The sequence below is a fragment of the Lycium barbarum genome, chromosome 2 (genome assembly GCF_019175385.1).
Source record: "Lycium barbarum isolate Lr01 chromosome 2, ASM1917538v2, whole genome shotgun sequence".
Taxonomy (NCBI): Eukaryota; Viridiplantae; Streptophyta; class Magnoliopsida; order Solanales; family Solanaceae; genus Lycium; species Lycium barbarum.
In genome coordinates, this window is record NC_083338.1 from 103600436 (window position 1) to 103628257 (window position 27822).

A 27822-nucleotide genomic window follows, 5' to 3' on the forward strand; every position below is an offset into this window, starting at 1 on the left:
AATCATAGTTCAAATAGAGTTTTAAACAAATTCTACTTCCAAATTTCAATTCCCAAACTAATTAAATAAATAATCTGTGACATCGCGTTTAAATCCTACTTATTAATTCTCTGACCAATGAAAAAGTATAAAACCAAGAAAAGGAATTTGATTCAACTATAAATTTCTCATTGCCGAACTTTTGACTCTTTTAATTAACAATAATTTTATGTTGACAATAAGAATAATCCCACTCCAAATCTAATTCCAGTTTATTGTTCCTTCAAATAATAGCTAATGAGAAAAATTTATGTTAGAATAATGGTTGTGATCACATGGTAAGTAGTAAGCACATGCTACATAGGTTGATTGAGACGTATTCACCGAAAGGTCAATAAAGAAACGGCTCAACGGTAATATTGTTGATAATTTTGAAAGCCGAATATAAGCACCATAGCTTCATTGATTAGTTTTCTATCTTTTTCAACTGCGTATTATATATTACAATAATTATTCTGTCGTTGTTCCGCATAATTTATTTGTATCTTCTTTCTTAGATATTCTCTATAATCGAAAAGAGTCTTATAGTAGGGGTTAAACAGTTATTGCAGGGATGAATGTGCTGGAAGATGAGACTGTATGTTAAAGCCAACTCAAAGCGGTGAATGTTTGTGGATTCATGTAAAATCTCGAACCCTTTTGAAAGTCTAGCTAGCCGGTGGTGCCAACTTGGAGTTAGGTTGGGAGCATGTTCTGAGTTATAAAAGCATGAATATAAATGTTGGTGGACCAAAATATCCTACAAATATTGAACGACTTTACCCTTTTATTATAATTCTACTATATTTCTGTTGGCTATTTTGATAAATATTATAAGAAAATATCATAGTTATAAATAGAATTCAAAACAAATACTACTTTTGAATTTTGGTTTCGAATCTAATTAATTAAAGACTCTTAATATGACGTTCAAATATGGAGACCTTATAAGCCTAGGAGTAATTTTGTGATTAAAGTTGCTTTGTCCGTATTAAAGTTAAATAATTCAACAAAGAAAATGATAAGGTAATAACTAGAATATATTTCAATATGCTTAGATATTTTTACATTACCTCTTTTGTTTAGTCCTTAAAGATAAAATAAGAGTTCATTAAACTAAAGTAAAGTAGTTATTTTAAGAAACAAATATAATTAATTTTGGATAAAATTATAATTTTGAAGATTTTAAACAATATCTAGGACTTTGAATTCCTAATTAACTAATACTCCCTCCGGATCAAAAAAAGAGTCCACTTAACCTTTTTTTCTTGGATAAAAAAAAGAGTCCACTTAGCAAATCAAGAAAGAATTAACCTTGTTTTTCCATATTTGCCCCTATTAAGTATTGTATGATCAAATCTCAATGTCTATTTAATTAGGGGTAGTTTAGTCAAATTATCTATTTTTGTCTAGGAGTTAGTATCAGTGTTTTAAAAGGCGAAGGCGTAAGGCGGAGCGTTTTACGTCTGCCTCAGTGAGGCGTAAGCCCCGAGGCACGGGGCGTAAGCCCCATGGGGTTTTAATTTTTAGTATTTTATAAAATGATATAATTATAATAAATACTTTTAAATAGGTGAAATAGCGTAAAAAATTGAAGAAAACTATAAATAAGTGATATATATATATATATGCTCCACCCCCACAAAAAAACTAATTAGAGCAATCTATTATATGCTACTTACAAGTACAAGTGACTGCTCGTTACTTTTTTGAGATAGTAGAAGACAAGATAAATAGTTGGAAAAGAATATACATTAGACATTCTAATTTCTAGCAATAAAAAAAGGTCTTGACTTTTAAATTTAATGTTTCAGTTCCTTTTTAAAACATTTGAGTAATTACATGTTGACTTTTGAGAATTTGGGCATTATATTAAGGACTTATTTAACAAATTTCGTTTTAGTTTGAAGAAGTTTTCTGGGCTTACGCCCCAACACGCCCCAACAAAAAAAAAACTCGCCCCAAACGCCCGGGCGTACGCCCCAAATTGCCGGGCGTACGCCTTTGGAGACTTTCGCCCCGACCCATCGCCTCGGGGCATTTTTGGTACGCCCCGCCTCAGGGCTCGCCCCGAGGCTCGCCCCAAAAACGCCTTTTAAAACACTGGTTAGTATTTTCATAAGGGGTGTGCAAATGGCTAAGTGGACTCTTTTTTTTATCCGGATGGAGTAGTACATATTACTAATGGCTACATCCATATTTGACAAAAAGTTCTCTCCATTAATATTTATGATAATAAATAAATTTCTTATTTGCTTTTGTGTTCAAGTGTTTTGAGGTGTCGTATCATATTTTCAGTACAAAATATAAAAAAATTAGGTGTGATTAACTTTTGAGTTAACTTTTTTTTTAGGAAAATTTACTTGTCATAGCTACTTCTAAGACCTATTTATGAATAGTAACTACCTTTTATTTTATTTATTGTTCATAACTAAAATATTTTCTTAAATTACACATCATAACTAGTGTCCTGTATTTCACAGGTTTCTCTTTTAAATTGGTTTTCTCTCACCTCTCAAATCTATTTCTCCCTCACCCTTCTCTTTCTCTCTCTCCGTTCCCTCTCCTGCCCCCAGATCTGTGAGATCTACTTCCCTTGGCTGGCCCCAGATCTATGAGATCTGTGAAGTCTTATTTTTTCTAAGTGGAACAATTCCAAATTCATCAGTATCCACAGCCCCACAAGTTATCAAATTCCTAAAAATACTTGAAGCCCCATTTGAATAGCTTCTACTCTTGTTCAATTTCGGATTTTTTGACGTTTTTTCCGAACTCTGAGTACTATTTTATTCTCCATTTTCTTTAACATGGTCATCTGTTTTCTTCTTGATTTTCATTGAGCCAAAAGAAGCAGAGGAAGTAGAAGAATTTGAAGAAAAAGAAGATCTGTTCTCAAAGTTGTTAACTTTCTCTTCTTCTTGGATTTTTGGTGAATCTATGGTTAGTGTGGAAGTTGGAGATTCTTCTTCAATCTCTGAAGAGATTTTCTTTGATGAATCCATTGAAGGATCTTGATCTTGTTTGGTTTGTTCCTTACTTTTCCGACACTGCCACTTCTTCTCCGCGGCGGCAGCGGTGGTTCACCGGGCATGGGATTTCTACTGTAAGGATAGTAGTGAAGGCGAAGAAAGTGTAGTGCATCAACACGCCCTCAAATTCCAACGCCCGTCCACCATTAAACTGCTCTTTTGATCGAATTGCTCTATGTTTTTCGTTAATAATTGTTGAATCTCTTCTCTCATTGATAACGGCGCTATTCTACCGCCCCTCCGGCATGAATCCAACGCATACTCCATCTCCGATGAGAGTTGTGGAGCTTCATGCTTACCAAGTGTTTGAGAAAACGTTTCAGTATATTTCAGTGTACTGTTTCAGTATATTTCAGTGTACTGTTTCAGTATATTTCGTTGTATTTCAATGTATTTCTAATTTATGAAACAGTTTCTGATATATTTCATTGTATTCCATTGTATGTACGCATACTACAATTTTATATTTCTTAAACAATCAACCATATTTCATTGTATTCCAATGTATATTTTTCTGTATTTGGAAGTATTTCTAAAAGTTTGGAATAGAGTAATTTGGAGAGAGAAACGTGGGTTGTTATGGAACTTCAACAGTTATGCGTGATACATGGTTGATTTAATTTGACTTACCATTTAAAATGAAAGAAGAGAATCTGTTCCATAAATACAGCCTATTTTTACTCTGCCAGATTTTGTATTTCAGTGTATTTCAAAAATGCGAACTCTGCCGGATTTTGTATTTCCGTGTATTTCTCTGTATTTCAAAACGCGAAATACAACAAAAACTAGCTACGATTTGTAAATATAGAAAAAGTAGCTATAAATTGTTAGAAGCTATTAAAAGGTAGCTGTTTATGTGAGTTTCACTTTTTTTTATGCTAATCTTCTCTATACCGTTCCAATTTTATCGGTTGTCCCCGAAGGGACTTAGTTAACTTGACCAAAGATGGATGACTTTTATATAACAAAAAAGAGAGAAATGATTTTTGTGTGATAAACTTTAAGTCAGGCGGCTTTTTTTAAACAAAAAATAGAAAAGTGATTTTCGTATGACAAACTTCAACTTGGGTGACCGTTACATAAGAAAAAATAGAAAAGTACTTTTTGTATGATAACCTTTAAGTTAGATGACTTTTATGTAATAAAAAAAAATAGAAAAGTCACTTTTATGTGGTAAACTCAAAGTTAAATGACCATCGATTGGGATATTATTGTGGGAATCAATACGGATATACTTAAATAAAATAGAAAGATGAGAAAAAACAAGAATAACAGGTAAAAACATAAATGATAATGAAAAGTATTAAGTGGATACGATCAGATAATATTTTTATACATTATAAAATAAATAATATATAATTTTAAATAAAATCACCTAACATTTGAGAGATTGACAGAGGATAACGTGCGAAATACGTTAATAGAGAATAGTTATAGTAAAAGTCTTAATGATAGAACATAAATTTTATCCATAACAACAATTTTCTTCTTTGGTTATTTTCCAGTGAAAAGAAAAAAATCAATGTAACCCTATGATAAAACAACAAAAGTTGAAGATTCACGTAATGAAATATTTTTTGTCGGGAATCAAGTGATAAAGGAATTAGCATTATAGGTATAGTGAAAATTATAACGCAGGATCAGTAGTATCAATTCCACCAATGGTCATTGGACTTGTAGGAAAATCCCCCTAAACTAACTTTTGAATTTTTTTAGACAATAAGGTCATTAAATTATGTCCATGTTTCCAAAAAAAAAAAAAAAAAAGTAAAACCATCCATTTTTTGACATAAAAACCCCTTAACTCATTTTTAAATTATAAAACCCATTTGAATATTTCTATTTTACTTTCAAAATGTGAAATATTAATTTGAATAAAAATTCAGAATATTGCAAAATTATATCTCAATGGACAATAAGAGGATACAGTTTAATGATAATAGAACTGAGCACATAGCTTAACTATAGATTTTTTAACTGATTGTAAACTATTCTCCCTGATATATAAAACTTTCAATAATAAAAGAAAATATTTAGTATTTTTATTTTCTTGGAGGTGAACTTGTAATATTTTGATTTTATTTAAGTTTTATAAATAAGTGGATTACAATTAATGTAAACATTTTATATTTTTAGAAAGCATATATACAACTAATTATAAAAGTGTTTTCATTTTTACGACGTCGTTATCCAACACAATTTTTTCTTGAGAAGCTCTATCCAAATATTCTACCAATAAACCAATCTCGTTCTAATTCTCTCTCTCTCTCTCTCTCTCTCTCTCTCTCTCTCTCTATATATATATATATATATATATATACCGAAAATAATATCTACATGCATCATGGATTTATATAACGTCTCATGTGTTTCAATTATGCCCAAGCACTTCTATTCAGTAAAATATTTAACTTCCGACTTTGAACAATAGAAAAATATCAAAATAGTTCAAAAGATGTTGATATAACAAAGAAAATCAACTTATCGCATACTTAAAGTGTGAACGATTATAGTGTTTTATTCTTATAGCTCGAAATATTATTTGAATATTTCTATTTATTATTAAAACTTGAACAAGAATTTTGGAAGTATATAAAAATTGTGCCTAGGTAATGAGTTTTATAATTTATATATGGATTAAGGAATTTTATGTCTAAAAATTAGTTAATTTATTTTATTGGAAACAATCACATAGTTTAATGACCTTATTGTACAAAAAAATTCAAAAATTACTTTAGTAGAACTTTTCTATAAGTTCAATGATCATTTGAGGAATTAACTCGAGTATAGAGATTGTGATTCAAGAATTAGTTACATATAATTAATAATGTATTCTTGCACAATTTATGAATATACAATTTATGAGAAAAAATGAAGAAGAAGAATTTTTTATGTATTTATGCTGATTCTTTAGTGGAGAATTCAAATATACAATCTTCAATAGTAATGTTTTCCAATTTAATGAAATAAAAGACAAAAAATATTATGTTAATATCCAATTATTATTGGGCTCGTGTCGTAGCATCTCGAATTGACTTCGAAGACCGTGCAATCCTATGCGTTCATACTAAACCATTCAATATGTGAAAAGGATATATATTTAATTATTATTATGTTTGCTATTCCTATACGGTCCTAATCATATAAATATCACCATTATAGTATAAGTATTATTAAACTTATGAATATGTCCGCACTACGCGCGGTGCATTATTTAATTTAAATTAATTTTACATAAGTTCGGTAGAAAAAAAAAGACGTTAAAAAATTCACGTTATTCAAAATTAATTCTATATATTGATAAAATCACAATATAAAGATACTTCATCAACATTCTTCATAAAATTATTTCGATCTTTGCCTCAATATTTGACACTTCATCTTCAACACTTTATTTTAGAACTCATTTTCCTTTTGCTTTCCTGAAAAAATCGCAAACAAACGTGAGTCAAATAAAAAATTAGAATAACTACGTATATATTGCATGGGGGAATAAAAGGCATGCTACAAACATATACCTTATCTAAATTGTGTTTCGGATGAACAACCAGAATTTGGATAAGCTTCATCCGCCTTTTATACTCATTATCCCAAATAGTACTCCATAAGTCTCAATTTATGTGTCATAGTTCGAATTTCTAAGAGTCAAACCTTTTAATTTTGACTATAAATTCGGACATAGAATCTTATTTGAAAAGTACGTAAAAAGTACAATAAATCACAATAATTAATAATTTAATATATTTAAAAGGCATATACAATCACGATCAAAGATAAACTCGTTTGATTCTCCAAACCCGAATATTGCCACATATATTAGGGCAGAGAAAGCATTTTTGTCAAACAACACCTTCACCTAAAAATTGTACAATACTATTCTGACTCTGTATGAAAAGTCAAATAGTTAGATAGTAGAAATTGATGGAGATAAGGGGATTTAAGATCAAGAACTAAAATAAGAAAAATGAAGTTTGAAGTGAAAAAACAAAAATAACAGATAATATCATGTAATTATCCTTGTGAAGTTAATGTGTAAATGATGCCATAAACAGAAAATGCTAAATTCAGCAAATGCTTACAAGGATGTAGCCGGTAGGAAACTACTGTAATACATTTTGGGCCTCTATTTATAGTATGAAATGAATGCTTGGAATATATACGGGGCAACATGCAGGATGGGAAATAAACCACCCATTTACACGTTATTAAAGCACCTACAATTTGGAATATGTAAAGACCTAACAGAGAGGAGGGGAAGTAAATTAACCAAACACGTATAGATTGTTTAAGGCACTCATTAATAGGTTACTTAAGAGGACTATTAAAATCTTACTTAAATGAAACCTTTCAGTATATATACGTTACTACCATTGTGATTGTGATGCAGTGCTTGAGAAATAGGAAAATAAAAGAAAACTAGAGAAAAAGTCAAGAATTTGAGAAAAAAGATAAATAGCGTCATATAGAGGTGCCACATCACCTTATCTATGTCTAGCTTTATATTATATATAGATCGTTCATGTGTCCTCACTCCTCAGTCCTAAGTGAGATTGAATAAATAGGACTTACCTATGTATTATTTGTAGCTCGATTTTAGGAAAACTTAAAGTCGTAGTAATACTGTTATATCCCGTATTTTTGAACGTCAGATTATTTGCTGAAGTGGGGCCCACACATCGAGATTTTTTTTGGGACATCTGAAAAGTCATATGAATCACATATGTGAAGTTAAACACAACTCAAGAAGGACCCTTGGGCCAAATCAAAGTGGAAGTCTTCCAAACGAATATTTTTAAGAAAACGTTTTCGGGTGATCTGACTTTTAGGGGCAAAAACGGTATTATAAGTTTGGAATTTGGAAAAATACCAAGAAATAGAAATTGTAGATAATTGAATTATCTTTCCAACCATAGGTCGTGGGTTCCCCGGTGACGTCGGTACAAGGAGATATGAACATTTTAAGGCAGAAAGGTCGAGATAAACAGTGAATTCGGCCCAACCCGACTTCAAATCGGGTCAGGCCCATTTCTATTGTCATTTAATGAAAATTTTCGGTCTTCTCTCCACATTTCAGACCAAAACACACCCATAAACATTTAGAACATTCTAGAGAGAGAAAGGGAGGAGAAATTTAGAGAAAAAAATCAATTTTGACCAAAATCTAAGCCCCGAATCGCGAAGCTCATGAAGAGAAAAACGTCGTACGTTGCGTTGCCTTCAATTTGAGCTAAATATTGGTCTTGGGGGATGAAATTTTCGTGGTGGAGCTGCTGCTAAGGTATTTTATTTTATTAAAGTGTTTATTTAGAGTTTTAACGAATTAGAACGGAGAAAACAACATTATAAACTCGTTTGTTGTTTTGTTGATATTTATGGATTAGGGGCTGTTTTAATTGAAATTGATGGACTGATTTGAATTAATATTTTGGTTGTTATAATCAAATATTATGTGAGGAGAATGAAGGAATTTAATGGTTAGAGTTGGAGTTAAAATTGTTGTGGGTTGTTGTAAGGATTATAGAGATAATAATGTGGTTTTCTTGCATATGAGTAGATGATGTGGTGTCGTGTGGCTGCTGTTGTATTTCCCTGAAATTTGCTGAAAATATTGCATGAAATAAGGTATAAGAAGTGTATATGGGCTGCTTGGTGTATTGTAAGTGTTCGTTAGAATTTCGGGCATCGTTATGTTATAGTTGGGGGTTGTTTTGATATTGTTGTTGGTATGGTTGTTGATATTTGAGCCGAGTTAAATCTCGGGGATGTTGTATTTATAGGGGAGATGCTGCCCAAATTTTTGTAGACAAGTATTGGTTAAGATTGAAATCTTAAAGCCTTACAATTAACATTTGGTAATTGTGACCAAATTGTAGATTTTGGCGAATTTGAAACTTGATTTTGGAGACGTGTATGAAGCGGAAAAGGTATGTAAGGCTTCACCCTTCCTTCTTTGGAATGTCTTAGGCATAATAGGGTGGATACGAGCCTCGGGGACAATCCTATTCCTAGAAATCCGAGTTTAAAGTTGACCCTTTTTCATTCAGTAGAATTGAATTAAATATTGTATGAAATGTTGAAAAATTGCCTAAACATCTAGAACTTGCACAAATAGGACCCGACTACCTTAAAACTCTCACAAGTGACGTCATGAAATGTAACGTATGTAAATCGTGTACGCCACCTCATTTGACCTGAGGTGGGCCCATTATTCCCGGATTTTCTTAATTGTTTCGTTTATCGAACGATAAGTATTGTAACTATTCTAATGAGAATATTTTTGTGATGAGTATGATGAACATGATTTTTCCTTGGGCTCTCCGGCATGCTTATATGATATATGTATATGATATGTATATGTACATGGGGGGAGGGAGGGAGATATGAGGGGAAGGGATATATGTTGCGCTATAGACGCGTTGCCACCTGGTCAGCTGGCGTTATATCATCCCGGACGCGGGATATACGGGCGAGCCGACGTATTTCGGCGCTATGTGGGCGAGCCGGCGTTGTTCGGCTCTATGATATGATATGATATGATATGACATGATATGACACGATATGACACGATATGATATGACACGATATGACATGACAGGATATGAGTTCTATTTTCTATGTCTATGAAAAAGAAATGTTTTTTTTTTAAAACAAAAGAAAATTTAGAGGGGGAAAAGTCAAGCATGCATGGTATCTGGCCAAAAAGGCATTCCTATGTACTGGTTACTTTCTTACCTCCTCACACGTTCTATGAGCCCATGATGTTGTTATTTATATTTAATGTTGCTTAGTATGCTGTTTCTATGCCTTACATACTCGGTACATTATTCGTACTGACGTCCCTTCTTGCGGACGCTGCGTTTCATGCCGTGCAGGTCAACAGACAGACGGGTTTAATCCCTAGGAGCTTCACCAGCTGTTCCTTGAGAGTGCTCCAGTTGATCCGGAGCTTCAGCCTATTGGTACTACTTTTGTGTATATAATCGGGCACGGCAGAACCCGGCCCTTCCTATGTATATATGCACTTTGTTTAGAGGCTCGTAGACAGATATGTACAGTTAGATGTTTTGTACTTTGGATTGTCCTCGTCGCTGTACAACGTGCTAACAAAGTTTATTAGCCTATGTTTATAAATAGCTACTAATGTTAATGTTCAGTAACAAAAAAATATATGGTATAGTTCATACGGCCCACTAAGGAATAGAGGTAAAATGATAGATACAGGGTGCTCGGTACAAGTATCGGGTACTCGTCACGGCCCCTAGTTGGGTCATGACAAATACACTCATTGCTTATGTGTAATCAAGGTGATTTATCATTAATTAGGATATATAAATAACTCCTAAATGCGACAAAATAATTTAATAAATTAGGTTTATCCTTATTATTATTATTATTATTATTATTATTATTATTATTATTATTTGTAATGCTATCTTAGTAAGACTTAAATTCGTATTTTGGACACACTTCTTAGCAGGTTATATTATGGAACCATTTATTTTAATTTTGAAAACTACTCAACATCGAGTAGATGAGTAAAACAGGACATTGTAATTATCTTTTTGATATAATCTCCTTATATTTTTCATTGGATTGGAATTAATGATGCGCAATATTCATGTGAAGAGTTTTTTTAATATATACGTGTCAGGTCATGTCTGAATCAGGCCAACTAATTCTTATCTTGATTAATTATTCTTTCTTTCTTTGGTTTCCCTTTCATATTATATTTTTAAACTTTGATTGAATACTTAAATTTTATTTAGAATATAAGTACAAACTATTACCTAGTAATTTAACTAACATATTTTTGAAAGTTATAATTCAATTTGGAATGATAATGCTGAAATTAATTTTGCCGATTTAACAATTTTTGCTTTTAGATTTGTTGACTTTATTTTCTGCATATAAAACTTAGATAATAGACTTAGTTTCCAGACATAGATTTAATAAAAATCAGATCGAAGTTAATTTTTTGTTTTTAATTTCAGATATCTATATACGTGAATGGATTAGTTAGTAGCCTTTGAGCAATTATTAAAAAGAAAAACCTTTGATCAATTTATGTCACTTTTGTTATTGTAATATAGTTTTCATCTCCAGCTCCTCTACTATTACTAGATGGCGTATGCCCGTGCCCAACACTTTGAATTGTAGTGTATCTATGTGTATGTATTTGTGTTTGGATAGTGATAATATATATACTTTATATTGCTAATAAACATACATAAGTTTGCACTGTTTTTATGCATATATATATATATATACACACACTATGTTCAAAACACGATTAATATAACATTATAGTTTGTGCTCCGCATCCAAAACTTTATTATATTAGTGTTTGCTACGAATACAGAGTTTGTAAAAATTTATTAATACTTTTTAAAAGAGAAGAATTGTTTAAAAGGAAACTATTTTCCTCTTTTTGAGACAAAACAATAGCAATATTTAAGCATCAGTTGATACTTTGAATTTTAATTCAATTAATTTAAAGGTGTAAAATATTCTATTGTTAATGTATGTAGATTGGACCTAAACAATACTTATTATTTTTTATCAAATTTTGATTTGGATAATTCTAATTCAAATTATTAAATTAATTTTACATGTTTAAAACGAAACAAAGTAGTAATTTGATTTTCTATTTAAACGAAAAACTACTATTTTTTAATTTTTGGTGAATAGTCTTGGTTTAGCTCATTTTACTTGTCATGTTGTCTTTTGCACGTTTTTTTTTAAGGAAACTCCAATTAGAATTATAATTTGACTAATTTACCTTATTTATTATTTGATCTCCATTTAATATTATTTTTTCTTTTACGACATTAATCTCTTTTCACATTTGTTAGAGTAAGAATAAAAATGAAAAAGTAATTAAATTCTATCTTATTTTAAAATATAAATATTTTAAGTATATTTATTTTAGTAAACATAACAAATAAATGACATGGCGGAATAGCAAATACAACAGTTAAATATCTAGATTAGATCCCAAGCTAATATAAGAAAAGAAAGAAAATTGTATGATTTGGCTACTTAACCTTTTGAAGAAAAGCAATAATGTGGGGTCCACATTTTTTGTTGTACAATAATTTCATTTGCTCCCACTAATGGGTTGATACGCATGTGGCAATGAATCCACCATTATTGACTTAATGGGGGATACTTTAGGAATTACATGAATATTGTTTGATTTTTTAATATGGAGTGCACTTTTTTTTTTTTTTTTTTTTTTTTTGAGTTGGAGGTGGACGACGAAACCACCCCCAACTCATGCTTACCAGAGCCCGTGCAACATATATTTATAATTTTATTCAACATATATTTATAATTTTATTTTTATGCAATTATAAAAAGAATTAATATATTCTACAACATTTCTTGAAAGTCACGTATGTAAAGATAGAAATTTTGGGAGCACGGCTTCAATAATTTGTGCCATGATGTTATTTCTTTGTTTCAGTTTATATGACTTTATTTAAGAAAAAGGCTAATAGACACTTTTTAAACTACGCGTTAATCAAATTTGAACCAGAATTTCAAAACTTATTGAATTTTTAACTACTTCTAAATACGAAAACGTCATTTGAACTACCATTCCCCTAGGCTAAAACGTGAAACTTTTTATTCATATGGTGATTATGTATATTGTGTCATATAACATGGGCATAGATGCGGTATAAGATTTCTATCCTTTTTTTTTTTTTTTACTTAACCTATCATAAGTATGTACTAATAAATTATTTTGGCTATTATGGTACTCCGTATATAATTAGAAACTTAAGACACTGAAAAATGTCTTTTGAGAATGTAATATCCATCTTAGTTTCTTTTTAGGATATTAAACAGTACTGCAATAAACATCCGAGTAATTTATTTTATCAGTTGTAACAATATTCAATTAATTTGATTAAAGAATTACAGTTGGTGAGGTAAGATATCACCCATGAAACTACAAAATATAATCAGTTGTAATATATTCAGAACTACTTTTGAAAAATTAATCACTATTATTGACTTAATGGGGGATACTTTGAGAATTACATGGATATTGCTTGATTTTTTAATATGGGGTCACGAGTTTTTTATTTTATTTTTTATTTTTTATAACATGAGTTGAAGGTGGACGACGAAACCACCTCCAACCCATGCTTATACATAACTTAAGACATTGGAAAATGCCTTTTGAGAATGTAATACCCATCTTAGTTTCTTTTTAGGATATTAAACAGTACTACAATAAACATCCGAGTAATTTATTTTATCAGTTGTAACAATATTCAATTAATTTGATTATAGAATTACAGTTGGCGAGGTAAGAAATCACCCATGGAACTACAAAATGTAATCAGTTGTAATATATTCAGAATTATTTTTGAAAAATTAATCACCATTATTGACTTAATAGGGGATACTTTGAGAATTACATGGATATTGCTTGATTTTTTTAATATGAGTCCACGTTTTTTTTTATGTTGCTTGATTTTTTTTTCAAATATGGGGCCCATATTTTTTTTAATTTTTTATTTTTCTATAACATGAGTTGGAGGTTGACGACGAAACCAGTATAAACATGCTTATATATAGTATAAATTACAGTTGTTATCCACTTTATCATTAAATGATGAAAAATAGTGACACATCTTTATTTCAATAGTTATTAGCACTCTATCTTTTCTAAAAATGAAAATTTGAAATTCTCCCTCTGTTTTTTTATTTCAATGTTCCCTCTTGCTCATTATATCATTTTTTTGAAAATCGAAATACGAGCTGCAAACCTTATAGGAATCATGTGGTTCAAAACACAGCTATTCAAGAGTTAATAATATCAGGATTATAATTCTGGAATTATTATTCCACATGCAATGTCGGACTATTACTATTATTCCACATGCAATGTAGGATGGCGATACTAGAAATAATAATAATCTCAAATTATATTTTGGTATTAAAATTTTAATCTTGGTAGCCAAACGAACCCCAAAGGAATGCTAGAATGGTATAAGTGAATGTTTTAGGTAATTTAAACATTGTACAACACATACGATAAACTATCAACTACGTCATCGTTGAGCCTTTTCTACGTCAATAAAAATCTTAATTGTTGCAACTACTTCAAAGTTATTACACTATTGAGTTTTAATAAGAAATAATTTCTCAAAAATTCGAAATCATTATCTAACTTTTATCCTCCAATTATCAAATTATACAACTGGTGGGTTGCCTCTTAAAAAATGATGTTGGTTCATTAGTTACTACTATGGATATCAAAACTTAACGTCGATGATTAGATATGATTTAGAGTTATTACATATGAGATGCCATTAATTAAATAGTTAATTATTTCTTGGGACTCACCTGAAACTTAACGCTAGCTAGTCGTAGTTGAATAAAAATTCTTAAGACACATGTTTGCAGGGGATGCCAGTGTGCAATGAGCACTTGTCCAGTATTGTTCGATAGTGTAGATTATGAATGCAACCTGTTCAAATAACATTCAGTGATCTACATTTATTCTAATAAATTTAATTCCCTTTCGATATAACTCATCCGATAAAAGATAAGCGTTCTATGTGTAGTATCTGATACACCCAAATTATATCCTTAAAGAATATAAAATCGTCATTGTCAAATATAGAACCTAATTAGGTTGGGTGTCGAATCCAGTAGGAAATACAATTGTAATCAATATGTACAATCAACGATAACTTCACATAAAAAGATATATATTGTGATAATAATTTGATTATATAGAATAGTGAAGATCATATAGAAATGTATTGTTATAGAAACTCCAATTTCTTCAAATGACATGTTCACAAAAGATAATAGCAACAAGAGTTTGAGATAATCTTAATTCATAAATTTTATTTGGAAGATTTAGAAAAGAGCTAGGACTGGATTTCTCAATGAAATTTAGTCATACTAATTTGAGTTATCTATTGTCCTAGCAATAATCTTTGAAGTCTTGACATCAATAATATAACTAATCCAACTGAAGGTGGAGATATTAATGGACAATTTTATGAAATTAGTGTGTCATTAATCATTATATATCTCATATATTATATATCATTATTTTATTGAATTCAAGAATCTTAAATACGACAACAAAAGTAAGAATGATTATAAGATAATAAACCAACAACAAAATCATAAATTCTTCAAATACTGACTCACAAATCGACAAAATACACTTTCTAGAAAAAGATATTCTCTAAAAAATAGTAGTTGAAGGATTACAATGAGGGTGTATTTTCTATCTGTAGTATCTAAAATGAAATCGTAACCCATTATTTAGGAATTGACATTGAGTTTCGGAAGTTTCTAAAAGCGTAAACGGAATTAAAATAGCACAGTTTCTAAAAGCGTAAACGAAATTAAAATAGCACTTCCTTGTTTCTCTTAAGATTTTGCGATATTTGTTCTTTAATATCCCATGCAAATTAAATGTTATTCCTATTTTTAATTGGTTAAAAATGATGTTGATCTACATAAAAAATTAGCTAGCAGTGCAATTAAAGTCGAAACGATTAACACACCTTTGATAGGGAACAATCAATAAATATTAGCAAAGTAATTGAGAAATCAAACAAAAACAAAATAAGGGAAAATACCCAAAACACACCTAATTACGCCCAACTCTAGTCCTAAAATGGACAAGTGGTTGTTGCAAATATAATTCGATTTAAAAGTCTAGAGCGGATCCCACAGAGTATAAACGTTTAGCTATATTCTTTGTTATGTCGTACTTTATTCGTTAAATAATTCTCTAAGGTTATAACAAGAGATTTAGTGCTAATTATAAACTAAGAAAAACAAAAGCTAGAGTAGTATTGTAGTAAATTCAAAGAGAGAAAAAGACATAGAGCTAAGAATTTCCTATTTACTGCATTGAACTACTAATGTAACTTCCTAAAATGATGCCTTGTTAATTTTCCGAGACCGTGAGACTAAATTCACCACTAAGTTCTTTTAAATCTTTAGCGATAATATCTTAAAATTACCTTCCCAGGCTAATTCTAAGTGATTTCCTTGAACAACTCACTAATGATCTCTGTCACGACCCAACTAGGGGCCATGATGGGTACCCGGAGCTACCCTACCGAGCACCATCCATCATACTTGTCATCAAACTCTTCCTAAATATACATTACTCTCAGCACGGAACTTGTCATAATACAATTATTATCATTTCCAAAATACATCTACCTTTGTGCACATAAGCCTACGAGGCTTTCAAAAATGATATACAAATATACACTGTAGTAATCATGAGACATCTACTACCCACACATAAGTATCTACGAACCTCTACAAGAATACTGGGACATAAGGATGGGACAGGATCCCGCCATACCCAATATATGTACACAAAAGGATATACCCAAAATCTGCAACTTCGGAGTAGTGGAGTGCTCCTGTATATATATATATATATATATATGCTGAACAGGCTCCTAGGAATCCGGTCCGTCTCCCTGTCTACCTGTGGACATGAACACAACGTCCAAAAAGAAGAAGGACGTCAGTACCAACAATGTAATGAGTATGTAAGGCATGAGTAACACTAGCATAACAAAGAAATAATGAAGCATGAGGCAAAGATATAACCTAAACCTCGAGTGCCTCTTACGGCGAATATTATGCCTGCTTAAATTTTTAAAGAAAACACATGTCATGCATATCAAATGTACCATCATCGTTAACCCGCGTCCGGGTAACTATCGCACGCCACCCACTAGTGGTGTCATGTTTGGCCAAACAGGCACGGTGTTATTGTAAGCTGCTTGCCTTAGCGGTGTCATGTCCGGCCATCTAGGCACGGTGTAATCGTAAGCCGCCCGCCTTAGCGGTGTCATGTCCGGCCATCTAGGTACGGTGTAATCTCATCATCATACACTCAACATGAAGCATGCATAAGAGTTCAAGTAAAAGCTGTGACTCTATCAGAGTGACGTAAGGTCGGTAACCTCCGATTATCTTATGTAACAATCATAATCAGCATGCCTCACCTTGAAGGAACTAGTATCATAAGGTGAGACTAGCAACAATGAGCAACATCAAGGAATTCATACCACAAGACCATTATCCTCACAATAACATCATGTCATAAGCTTTAGAATCTCTAGACATAGATTCGTCATCATCATTATCATATTCATAACATATCTCTTATCTTTATCTCATGAGTAGCTCTGAATAGTCATAGACTTATAATTTCCGGAATATGAGAAAGTCATGGAAAGATAAAGGAAGTCGTAGTATAGGATGCTTTAGAAAAAGAAGGGATTAGCCTTAACATACCTTTATGTCTCCTTAACACTAGCTGCTCTTCTTCCAAGCTTATGATTCTACATTCAAGAGAGTTCGCACTAAGATTAGATAATCGAAAACATACTTGAGCTTAAACTAGAGCGACTAAGAGTTAATGAAAATTGGGTAACATTTCCTTTGTTTTTACAACTTTCTCCATATAATAAACAACTCCCAAACACTATTAACAACACCTAAGACATCATAATCAATAAACTTCTTCAAGTTAGACATTATTCAGTTCTTAAAATGACCTTCCAATGTCATCCATAACCATAAGTATGGCGTACCACCATATTCGTTCACATATAATGCTTCTTCAACATTCTTAATATCATTCATCACAAGATCATACTCATGGCACATCAAGAATTATGATTCATGTCAAGTCACTATCCAAGAATACCATTAATTCCACCTTTGAGCTTCATATTCTACTCCTTTCCTTTATTCAAGTTATTCTATAACCAAATTCTCTTATTAACATGGATTAAATGTGAAACTCACCTTTGATCACATAGGAATGGGATTTGGATGAAAATACTCCACTTGAGAGAAAACCCTACTTCAATAACAAAGAGATACTTGGTTCCCACAAGCCCTAGTGAACACCCTTGCACTTGATTTTACTAACTTCTTGGTGCTTGATCTTCGATTTACCTTGGATTTATGTTAGTATGGTGTATGAATATTCTAAAGTTCTTGAGAGGTGTAGAGAATGTATGAAATGAGAAATATGGGCTTGGGTTATATATATATAGAAAGAGAAAATTCTGGAAAATTCTATCCCGATCATGTTATACAGACACTTATACGGTCCGTATAACTTTATACGTCCGTATAAGTGACCGTATTTCACCATCAGGGATTTTTCCTTCATGTAAGGGTTATACGGATCCTTATACGGACCGTATAAATTTATACAGACCGTATAAGTGGTCGTATAACTCCATTTTTCCGAAGATAATCTCGTCGTTTCATTTGATCTCCAATCCTTATGGAATCTTCTTAGCACTTGTTTAACACTTCATTAACAATATAAACATCCTTAGAACTCATTCACAATACCTTACTAAATAATCCTTAACTCGATACTTTCGAAACCTTTTCCCCCAAATGTGACTTATACCTCACTTTCCTTCGAGGAATTTTTTTCCTTCGATTCATACAACTTCAAAATCTTATCGCATATACTTTAAAACTACCAAATACCCTCCTTAATGTCATAAGAACTCCATGTTCAACTTAAGATGACGTTAGTCTACGTACGACACAACGATACGAAATTCCAAGGTGTAACACTCTTCCCCCCTTAAAAACATTCATCCTCGAATGTTAAGCTCTCGGGGTTTCTACAGAAATTTCGCCAGAGTTTCCCCTATGATATTGCACTACCATCCTGTCACAGCAACCCAAAATAACACTGCCACTCAGGGCTACGATATCACAACACACAATATGGACACACACGACCAAAAGCATTAAAAGTAAAGCATTGCATTGCATACCTGGGGGCAATGGCGTTTCATCTTGAACCTCTTCTGGGAGTGGAGATAAATGTGTATACTTGGACTTCGTACCCTCTTTCGCTTCCCAATTCATCTCTTCTACTTCCACGTTCTTTTCTAGTATCTTCGTCAAGCTTACATCAGTTCTTCCCTCACTACTTCAAAACCATTTGAGAGAGCAACAAGAAATTCTCATAAAATCTTTCAATAATCTTCCCCAAATCTTTTCGAGATGAAATTTCCGCACTCCAATGATTTAATACTCTCTCATTCTTGCAAGCTTTATGCGACAACCGATATATATCAATTCTAAGTCATCTTACAGGTCTTTTCATTTTTCTTAAAGGCTTAACGTACGTGTCCTTAACATACCTTGGGAAGTTAGAAAATGAGCTCTATCCGCTCATTTATTCCAAAATGCAGGTTTACTAGAATGGCCCATCTTCCCCAAATCTCTCGAAATGTATCGATCTTCAGACACTAGTAGAGAACCAAGAATTTTGACAAATGTTTCATAGATAGCTTATATGATTCTTTACCATTGCCACGCCTATTTCAACTCTAGATTCATCCATATTCTTGGCTAGTACCACGAAATTGTCTTGTACAAGTTTACTCCTTATTTCCTTCTTTATCCACACTGTTCGCTTCTAGTTTCTCACTTAAATCTATCTTACTGCATTTACTTTGCTATATGGCCTTAATTTCTTCGTGTTTGAGTACTCTATGCTTAAAATTCTCGTATCACCCATACATTCCCTCTTCTACACGATCATACATGTTTGTTCCTTTTCATTGTAGGTCACTACTGTCAGGTATTCACATGCTTCCAATTTGTTCATTTCCATTCCAATCCTCTCCTATTGTTAGCCCCGCATCTTTCCGTTCGCAAGGCATTACTAAATTTTGAGTCAAGCACTCTGCCTCTAAGGCTTTCCCTGTACAATGCTTCCTAAATTGTTATGCGACATTGGAACTTCGCATCCATGTCACTTTCTTGCGGTGGCTATTTCACTTGATTTCCCGTCTCAGTCCATCATTCACTTCCCCCCTTAGTCCAAATATTAATCTCATCGCCTGCATCTCCTCACTATAAAATCATTTGCATGAGCCCTTATTATATGAAAATACCATTTTATTCTTGTCTACCTTACGCTTGAGCCGAAGCTGCAATACTCATGTGATGCATCTTCTTGGGATTAATACTGCTCTTTCTTCATATGCTCATCCTTTAACTTTACCTCGTAATCTACCTTATTGTTGTACATCTACCAGTAGATCACAAATCATATCCAAACCCATAGAGAAATATGTGGACACATCAGAGAAAGTAGAGCCCGAAACAAATAATACTGAGGATGCCCTATGGCAAACTGAAATAGTACCTGTGATAACAATATATGAAGCCACTACCTCTGGTCTACTAGGGAAAGCATAACAATGAACCCATCCACCCTCGGACTGTGTGCCTCTATGGTCACCCTCGTTAGACTGAGCTCCATCTCACGCAGGCTGAGAACTGCCCTTGCTGGGCTGATGACCCCATCTACCAGATTGATATCCGCCTCTGCTAGGCTATGTACCACCTCTACTTGAAGCTCTATCTCTACTTACTGATGGTACTGGGGTCCTAGGAGCCTAAAATTGAGAGCCCTGTTGAGCTCCACTCTGTATGGGTTTAGGACACTCCGTTGCGAAATGTTCTAGGTCATCACACTCATAACAACCTCTGGGCACCGGGGGCTGAGTCACTGATACCGAAACCCGAAATGCCCTACACGACTTGCAGGTCGAGGTTAAAAACCTCGAGAAGTCTATCTAGAACTGAATCTACTAGGCCTAGAAAGGCCACCAGCTAAGATCTGAAGGGCTGACAGAATGGGGCAGCCATAATGGTACTGATGACTCCTGGCCACGTGGCCCCTACCCCTAGAAGTCGAACCACTGAAATTGATGAACCGACGAATCCTTTTATCATCAGCCCCACCATGAGCCTGAATCCTCACAGACTCCACCTTAGTAGCATGATCAACCACGGACTGGAAAGAAGAACCAAAAGTTACTAGTTGTAGAGTCGCCAACTTTAACGGAAACACTAACCCCTTGACGAATCTCCTCACCCTCTCGGCCTCGGTAGGGAGTAACTGAACAACATAATGGACCAAGGAGTGAAATCTGGATTCATACTCGACAATTGACATCCCTCTCTACTCCAATTCATTAAACTCATCTCTCCTCCTGTCCCTCAGAGTCCGGGGAACCTACTTCTGTAGGAAGATCTGATAGATGTGGGTCCTAGTCAAGGGAGGTGAACCAACTGGTCGACACTCAATATAGGACCTCCACATTATCTTTGCATCCCCATACAACTGAAGGAAACATAATAAACCCTAAGCGACTCCACCACACCCAACTGTGTAGCCTCACATGACTATTAATAATGAACTCGTAAGCGTCCTCTCCAAGGGTACCTGTCACGATCCAAACCGATGACCCGTGACAAGGGGTCTGACCTCTAGCGACCAAACACCCCTAAACGCGTATCTGAAATATGCTGAACATCAATAGCCCATAAATGGCACAAACTAATCTCATAAAGAGGAAACATCCGAACTCTGTACAACCTGTATATATATATACACAACATGCGGAAGAACAATGCAAACCGGCTAGGTTGCTATATATACTGTACACAAAAGAATATAAGCCGACAAGGCTACAACTTCTGACTGACATACAACTGTCTACAGACCTCTACTGGAATGGAAGCTGTAGAAAGGACGGGACTGGGCCCCGTCGTACCCATCTATATACATTTCAAAAGAATGGCCTACCAAAATAGACTGCAACTCCGGATCGAATGGAGTGCAATGATCGCTGCTGGATAAGGGTCCTACTAAGCTGGACCACCTCCCTGTGTACCTGTACCTGCGGGCATGAACGCAGCCCCCCTGAGCAATGGGGAGTCAGTACGGATAATGTACTGAATATGTAAGGCGTAAAGACAACATGCATATATATAGAAATCATAAATAAGATCTGATCTCATAAGCTGAAATGACTATCTGCATAAATCTGTATGAACTAGTATCTGTCCGCATCTGACTGAATCTGTATGTCAGGAAGTATGGACATGCATGTACATATATATATCTAGTAGGTAAACACCTCATTGTCACATCACGTGCCACACCTTCACCCCCTGTCAAGTGTGCCTTTCTCATGTATGTACTCCAACATCATAGGCCACTCATGGACGACTCATAGGCCACTCATGAACCACTCATAGGCCACACCTTCACCCCCTGTCAAGTGTGCCTTTCTCACATAGAACGTAATATCATAGGTCACACCCTCACCCCCTATCAAGTGTGCCTTTCACTGTACCCCTAAGAACTGAAAGTGAATGCATAGTACAAGTAGTACTGAACGACAAGATTCTCAAAACAATAAAATGACAGTTTGCCTCTCATGGGCCTTACTGAACTCATACTACTAGGACAGGAAATCATAAGATCTGTATATGGGGAAAAAACCATAGCCGGGGTACGGGAACATCAAAACTGTATTTCTCTTAGTACTTATAAGAATAGAGTAATATGGAAACTCTCTTACTTGTTTATCGGTTCATATCATAGGATCATGCCAAAAGAAAGAGGGAATAACCTAACATACCTTGACGTATATCAAATCGCCTAACTTCTACTTCTTGAACTTGTAAATCTACAATTAAGATAACATAAGCCTTAATTAGGCTACTTACTTTGCTTACTAATCATCCCCAAGCACGTATAATGCTTTATGAATCATAGACGACCATCTCCTTTATAAGCTTACAATGATAGCACCTATATATATATCCAAATACACGTAAATCCATCCCTAATCATTTCTTTAAAATAGTCTCATGCCACTACCTTACCTTTCATCAATCTATCACTTCCACAAATACCGTTTCTTTACCTAAAATCACTAAAGCTCTTGATAGCAAACTCAAATACAAGGGTAGGAATCATTTACGTACCTTGAGGGGTCAAGAATCACAAGAATCACTTTAACTTCAACTCCCTAAGCTTCCCATTCTTGGAGAAACCCTAGAAACAACCTTCTTCTTCACAAGCTTGGGTTTACGGGGTCCGGGTCTTGTCAAATCTTCACTATTATGCAATAAATGTTGGGAGAGCAAAATATTAGGGTTTTCTGATCTGGAAATGAGAGAAATAAGACATAAAGTCATGGACCACGTATTTATACTCGTAGAATTAAATACTTCAGCGGTCCGGTTCGACGAGCGGGTAGATGACCCGTCGACGTGCTTATCGACCTGCGCCTGCAGAATGCAGGGCTGCGGAACCCTGTCGACGCCACACAACGACTTCCCGTCGACAGGTTCAACGACCCGTCGATCTTTAGTGGTGTCTGCAGACTTTTCCAATTCGGTTCAGATCGCCTCGATTCAATTCGTTCAATTTCTAACCCCGTAGTTCTCCAGGAATTCCCGCTGGTACCATTGCACATGGGGTAGGGCACTTTCTATCTCCAAAACTCAGGCTCGGGTCTCAATTCCCAAGGCATAGCCAACTAGGAAATCATACGTTCTACCATTACAAAGACGAGGGGTGTAACAGTACCATAAAACTCCTGAGGCTTCTTTTTGGTAAACCTCGCAACCATATCGTGCTCCTCACGAGTCATAGTCGGGCCAGTAACGGGCTCAGGAGAAAATCCAGGCGGTGAAATCTCATCAATACGGGGTGCCACAGCTACGCCAGGCTGTGCCCCGTAAGTCTAGCACTGCTTCGGGGTCCTTCCCCCTAGCTCTGGTCTGATAACCATCTGGTGTAGCTGGATGGACACCTGCATGGGTCAACCTCTCGAGTAGACTCAAGATGCGAGCCATGGCATCTGTTAAACCTTGCACTTTCAGAGCATGAGCATGCCACATACTTCACCGTATTAATGGAATATTAGAGATGTCCTATGAAGTTTTGGAAGGTACAAGGCATGGGAAGTACGTAACAATGAAGTAGAGGATGAATTACGATCTCGTAAGTCGTAACCGGGAAGGACAACCTTAAAACCAAATGACATGACCATTTTCATGTATATAAATGATAAATATCATATATGGAGAGCTTTGGAAGATTCTGGGATCAAGCAAATCGAAGAAAATAAGTTTGTCAAAAATTAAAAAAAAAAGTTGGCAGAATTCGGGACAGAATTTTGTGTCAAATTTGGAGGGGTATAGCTCCAGGTATATTAGGAGTTTTAAGGTGTTTCAAAAGCCTAAAATGAATTTCGTCGAGTCTATTTTCCAACGCAACAAACCGTTTGTCAATGTAACATCGGAGCAAGGAGTTATGGGCATTTTAAAACGGACAGTCAGAGGAACCCGAACCTGGGCGGAAATCCGGAAAATCTACTTAAAAGCCCACTTATGTTTTGACCCGGCCCAATCCGAACTTGACACCTATAAAAGGGCCTCTACACTTCATTTTAGTCATTTTTCTTCAACTCCATAATCCTCTAGAACTCCCCTAACCTCTCCACACCTCTCTAGAATTTTCCACACTTCTCTCTCCACTACAAGAATATTCTTGAAGGCTCTCCACCATTCCAAAATATTCTATACATCACAAAAGAGGATTAATCTCCAAAACCCAAAGCTAAGTCATGGAGAAGGACTGTTCTTGTCTCTACTTAATGTTGTGATAAATTTGGTCTTGGAAGAAGTTGAGTGGGGTGAAGTTCTTCGAGTGTAAGGTATGTTCTCCATCCTATTTCTCATGATTAAGTTGATTTGAAGGTTTAGCAAGTCCTATAAAAGAAGAGAATCATAGTAGAGAAGTTGCAAATTATTAAAGTGAATATGATGACTATGGAATGAATTTGAAAGGAGATTTTGGATTAATTTGAGATTAAATTGAATATAATTCTTTGATTATGGTATTGTGGATATTGTTATGGTTAGTTGAGAAATTTGGAAAACATCGTGTGGGATGTTTTATGGAGCCTATTAGTGTTGTTAATATTGTTGTGATGTTGGTATTGTTGTTGTTGTTGTTGGTTGTTGGATTGTGATTTCGGGCTAGGCATATAAGCAGTGGAGATGCTACCCGAATTTTGACAGATTCTAAATGGAATTAAATTGAAGGATTAAGATGAGCGTATGACATTGAGCCTAACAATAGTATGAATGGTTTATATGTAGATTTACGAGCTTGAAAGGATAAACGTTGAGTGGCTAAGGAGACCGAAAGGTATGTTAAGGCTAGTCCCTTTCTTTCAAAAGGCTTGATTCCTATGTTATGATTCCATATGAGTTTCCATAACCTTCTTATTTCCAAAAGTTAGAAGTTCATGATTCTTAAAAGCTTCTTATGATACTAAAGATGAGATGTTTTCTATGATGGACATGATGATGATGATTTTGATTCTAGAAATTCCAAAGCTTATGGATTTAATGCTATTATGAGATTATTGAACTTATTTCATGATTTTCTCAATTTTATTCATTGTTGTATATCTCACCTTATAATAATTGTTCCTTCAAGGTGAGGTATAGCGATGATGATTGTTCCATAACATAAATTGGAGGTTACCGGCCTTATGTCACTCTGATAAAGTGGTAACTTTTATTTGGGCTCTCATGCATGCTACTTATATTATATATGTTTATGATATATATATGTATATGTATATATATATATATATATATAGGGGGATACAGGGAAAGGTGAGGTGTTATATACGCATAACCACCTGATCAGTTGGTATACTACGATGTCGTCCCGGACGCGGGATGCCCCGACGCGGGATATATGGGTAAATGGATCGGGCTTCACGTTCTGCAGCAATATAATATATATATGGATCGGGCTGCACATTCCGCAACAATATAATATACTTATGGATCGATTTTATTTCATGAATTTCTCGATTTTATTCATGATTTTCTCGATTTTATTCATTGTTGTTGATCTCACCTTATAATAATTGTTCCTTCAAGGTCAGGTATAGCGATGATGATTGTTCCATAACATAAATTGGAGGTTACCGACCTTACGTCACTCCGATAAAGTGGTAACTTTTATTTGGGCTCTCATGCATGCTACTTATATATATGGAAAGGTGTGGCGTTATATACGTATAACCACCTGATCAGTTGGTATACTACGATGTCGTCCCGGACGTGGGATGCTCGAACGCGGGATATATGGGTGAATGGATCGGGCTGCATGTTCCGCAACAATATAATATGCTTATGGATCGGGCTGCACGTTCCGCATCACTATTATGCTATATATGTATATGAGAAATGTGTTCTTTTGAAAGCTAAGCATGCATGGTTTTCGCCTTATGAGGCAATCAGATGTACAGGTTATCCTTATCTCATGTTATGTTGCGTATCTCTTGTTTATGTTGTTATTCATGCCTTACATACTCAGTACACTGTTCGTACTGACGTCCCTTCTTGTGGACGCTGCGCTCATGCCTGCAGGTAGGTAGGGAGATGGATTAGATCCATAGGTGCTTTATCAGCGGATTCCCAGGAGCACTTCACTTACTTCGGAGCTGCAATCTATTTGATATTGGTCTTTATGGTCACATGTACTCTATGTAGAGGCTCGTAGACATGTGTGTATAGTTAGACATTTCATAACGCTACCGGTTCATATCATTGTATAACATTTTAGAAGCCTTGTCGGCTTGTGACGATGGGCATAATTATTGAATATTATATAGAGATGTGCCGTTATGTTGTGATATATGTCCTTACAGATTATGATATCCATGAGCTATCTTTATGGTCCACCCAGAAATGATTATAAGACGTATGTTCAGAGGTGCTCGGTGGGTTAGCTCCGGGTGCCCGTCATGGCCCTCTAGTTGGGTCGTGACAAAAATGGTATCAGAGCAGTTCGTCCTAGAGTATGTCTACGAGCCGTGTCCGGTAGAGTCCTGTATATGGGTATGAAGCGCGCCACACTTATAAGTAGGAGTGTAACACCTCATGCATTCGGGCTAAGATTTGACTCATAAGACGGGGGGTATAATGAAGCCAATTTGAGTAGTGTATAAATGGTGTTTGAAACCCAATCAAGACATGAGAAGAGTCCTTGAGCAGAGGAAAGTTAGAAGCTACCCTACGGAGCGTGTTTTCAAGTGAGTTTACACCATTTCTCAATTAAAATGAGTATGGGGAAAAATTTGTAAGGAATTTGGGAACATTTCCTTCTTAAAAATTGTAGATCTTTCAAATACCTTTCAAACGATATATTATGGAGGTCAAACAGACATCTGTACAAAAAGTTATGCCCGTTTTACTAAAACAGTGTTCTGCCGATTTACGGTGGAACATACGGGCCGTATATTCCACCTGTGAAATTGGTCCAGAAAGCCCAAATCACTGTAATTGATTTAAGGTGGGATATGCGCTCCTTAAAAATTATACGGACCGTAAAACAGGGCGTAAAATGGGTCCGACAGCAATTTTAAAACTTCATTTTAAGGCTTTTTCACTTTATTCTTCACACCTCCAAGCCCTAGAACGACCTTCTATTCTCTCCCATCATCAAGAACACTAAGGTAAGCCTTTTCTAATCATTCCAAGTCAATTCTAATATATATCCTTGTAATCTAAACAAGAATCATCATTCCTAACCTAGGGTTTTCAAGAAAACCCATCTCAAGGTTCAAGATTCAAGATTTTGGAAATCTTCTTCAAAGTTAAAGTCTTTAATTCAAGTTTGGAGCATTAACAGGTATGTAGAGTTACTATATACGTGTGGGAACATCATTGTTCTTCCCCACGCCTCATAATCCATAAACTATGATTCTCTGCGAAAACTAGGGTTTCTATACCATGCTCATGATAACCCTAGGTCTATGTCCATCATTATATTATGTATGAATTGTTATAGTTCCATCATTGAGCTCTTAATATT

General features: G+C 34.5%; 1 long non-coding RNA gene across 1 annotated transcript; it reads left to right on the plus strand.

Moving 5' to 3' along the window:
- Nucleotides 1–8102: 8102 nt before the first annotated feature.
- On the plus strand, nt 8103–10219 carry LOC132621148 (uncharacterized). The gene is made up of 3 exons (XR_009575442.1): nt 8103–8325; nt 8921–8971; nt 9920–10219. It is a non-coding gene; the product is annotated as an uncharacterized LOC132621148 (long non-coding RNA).
- Nucleotides 10220–27822: the final 17603 nt, after the last annotated feature.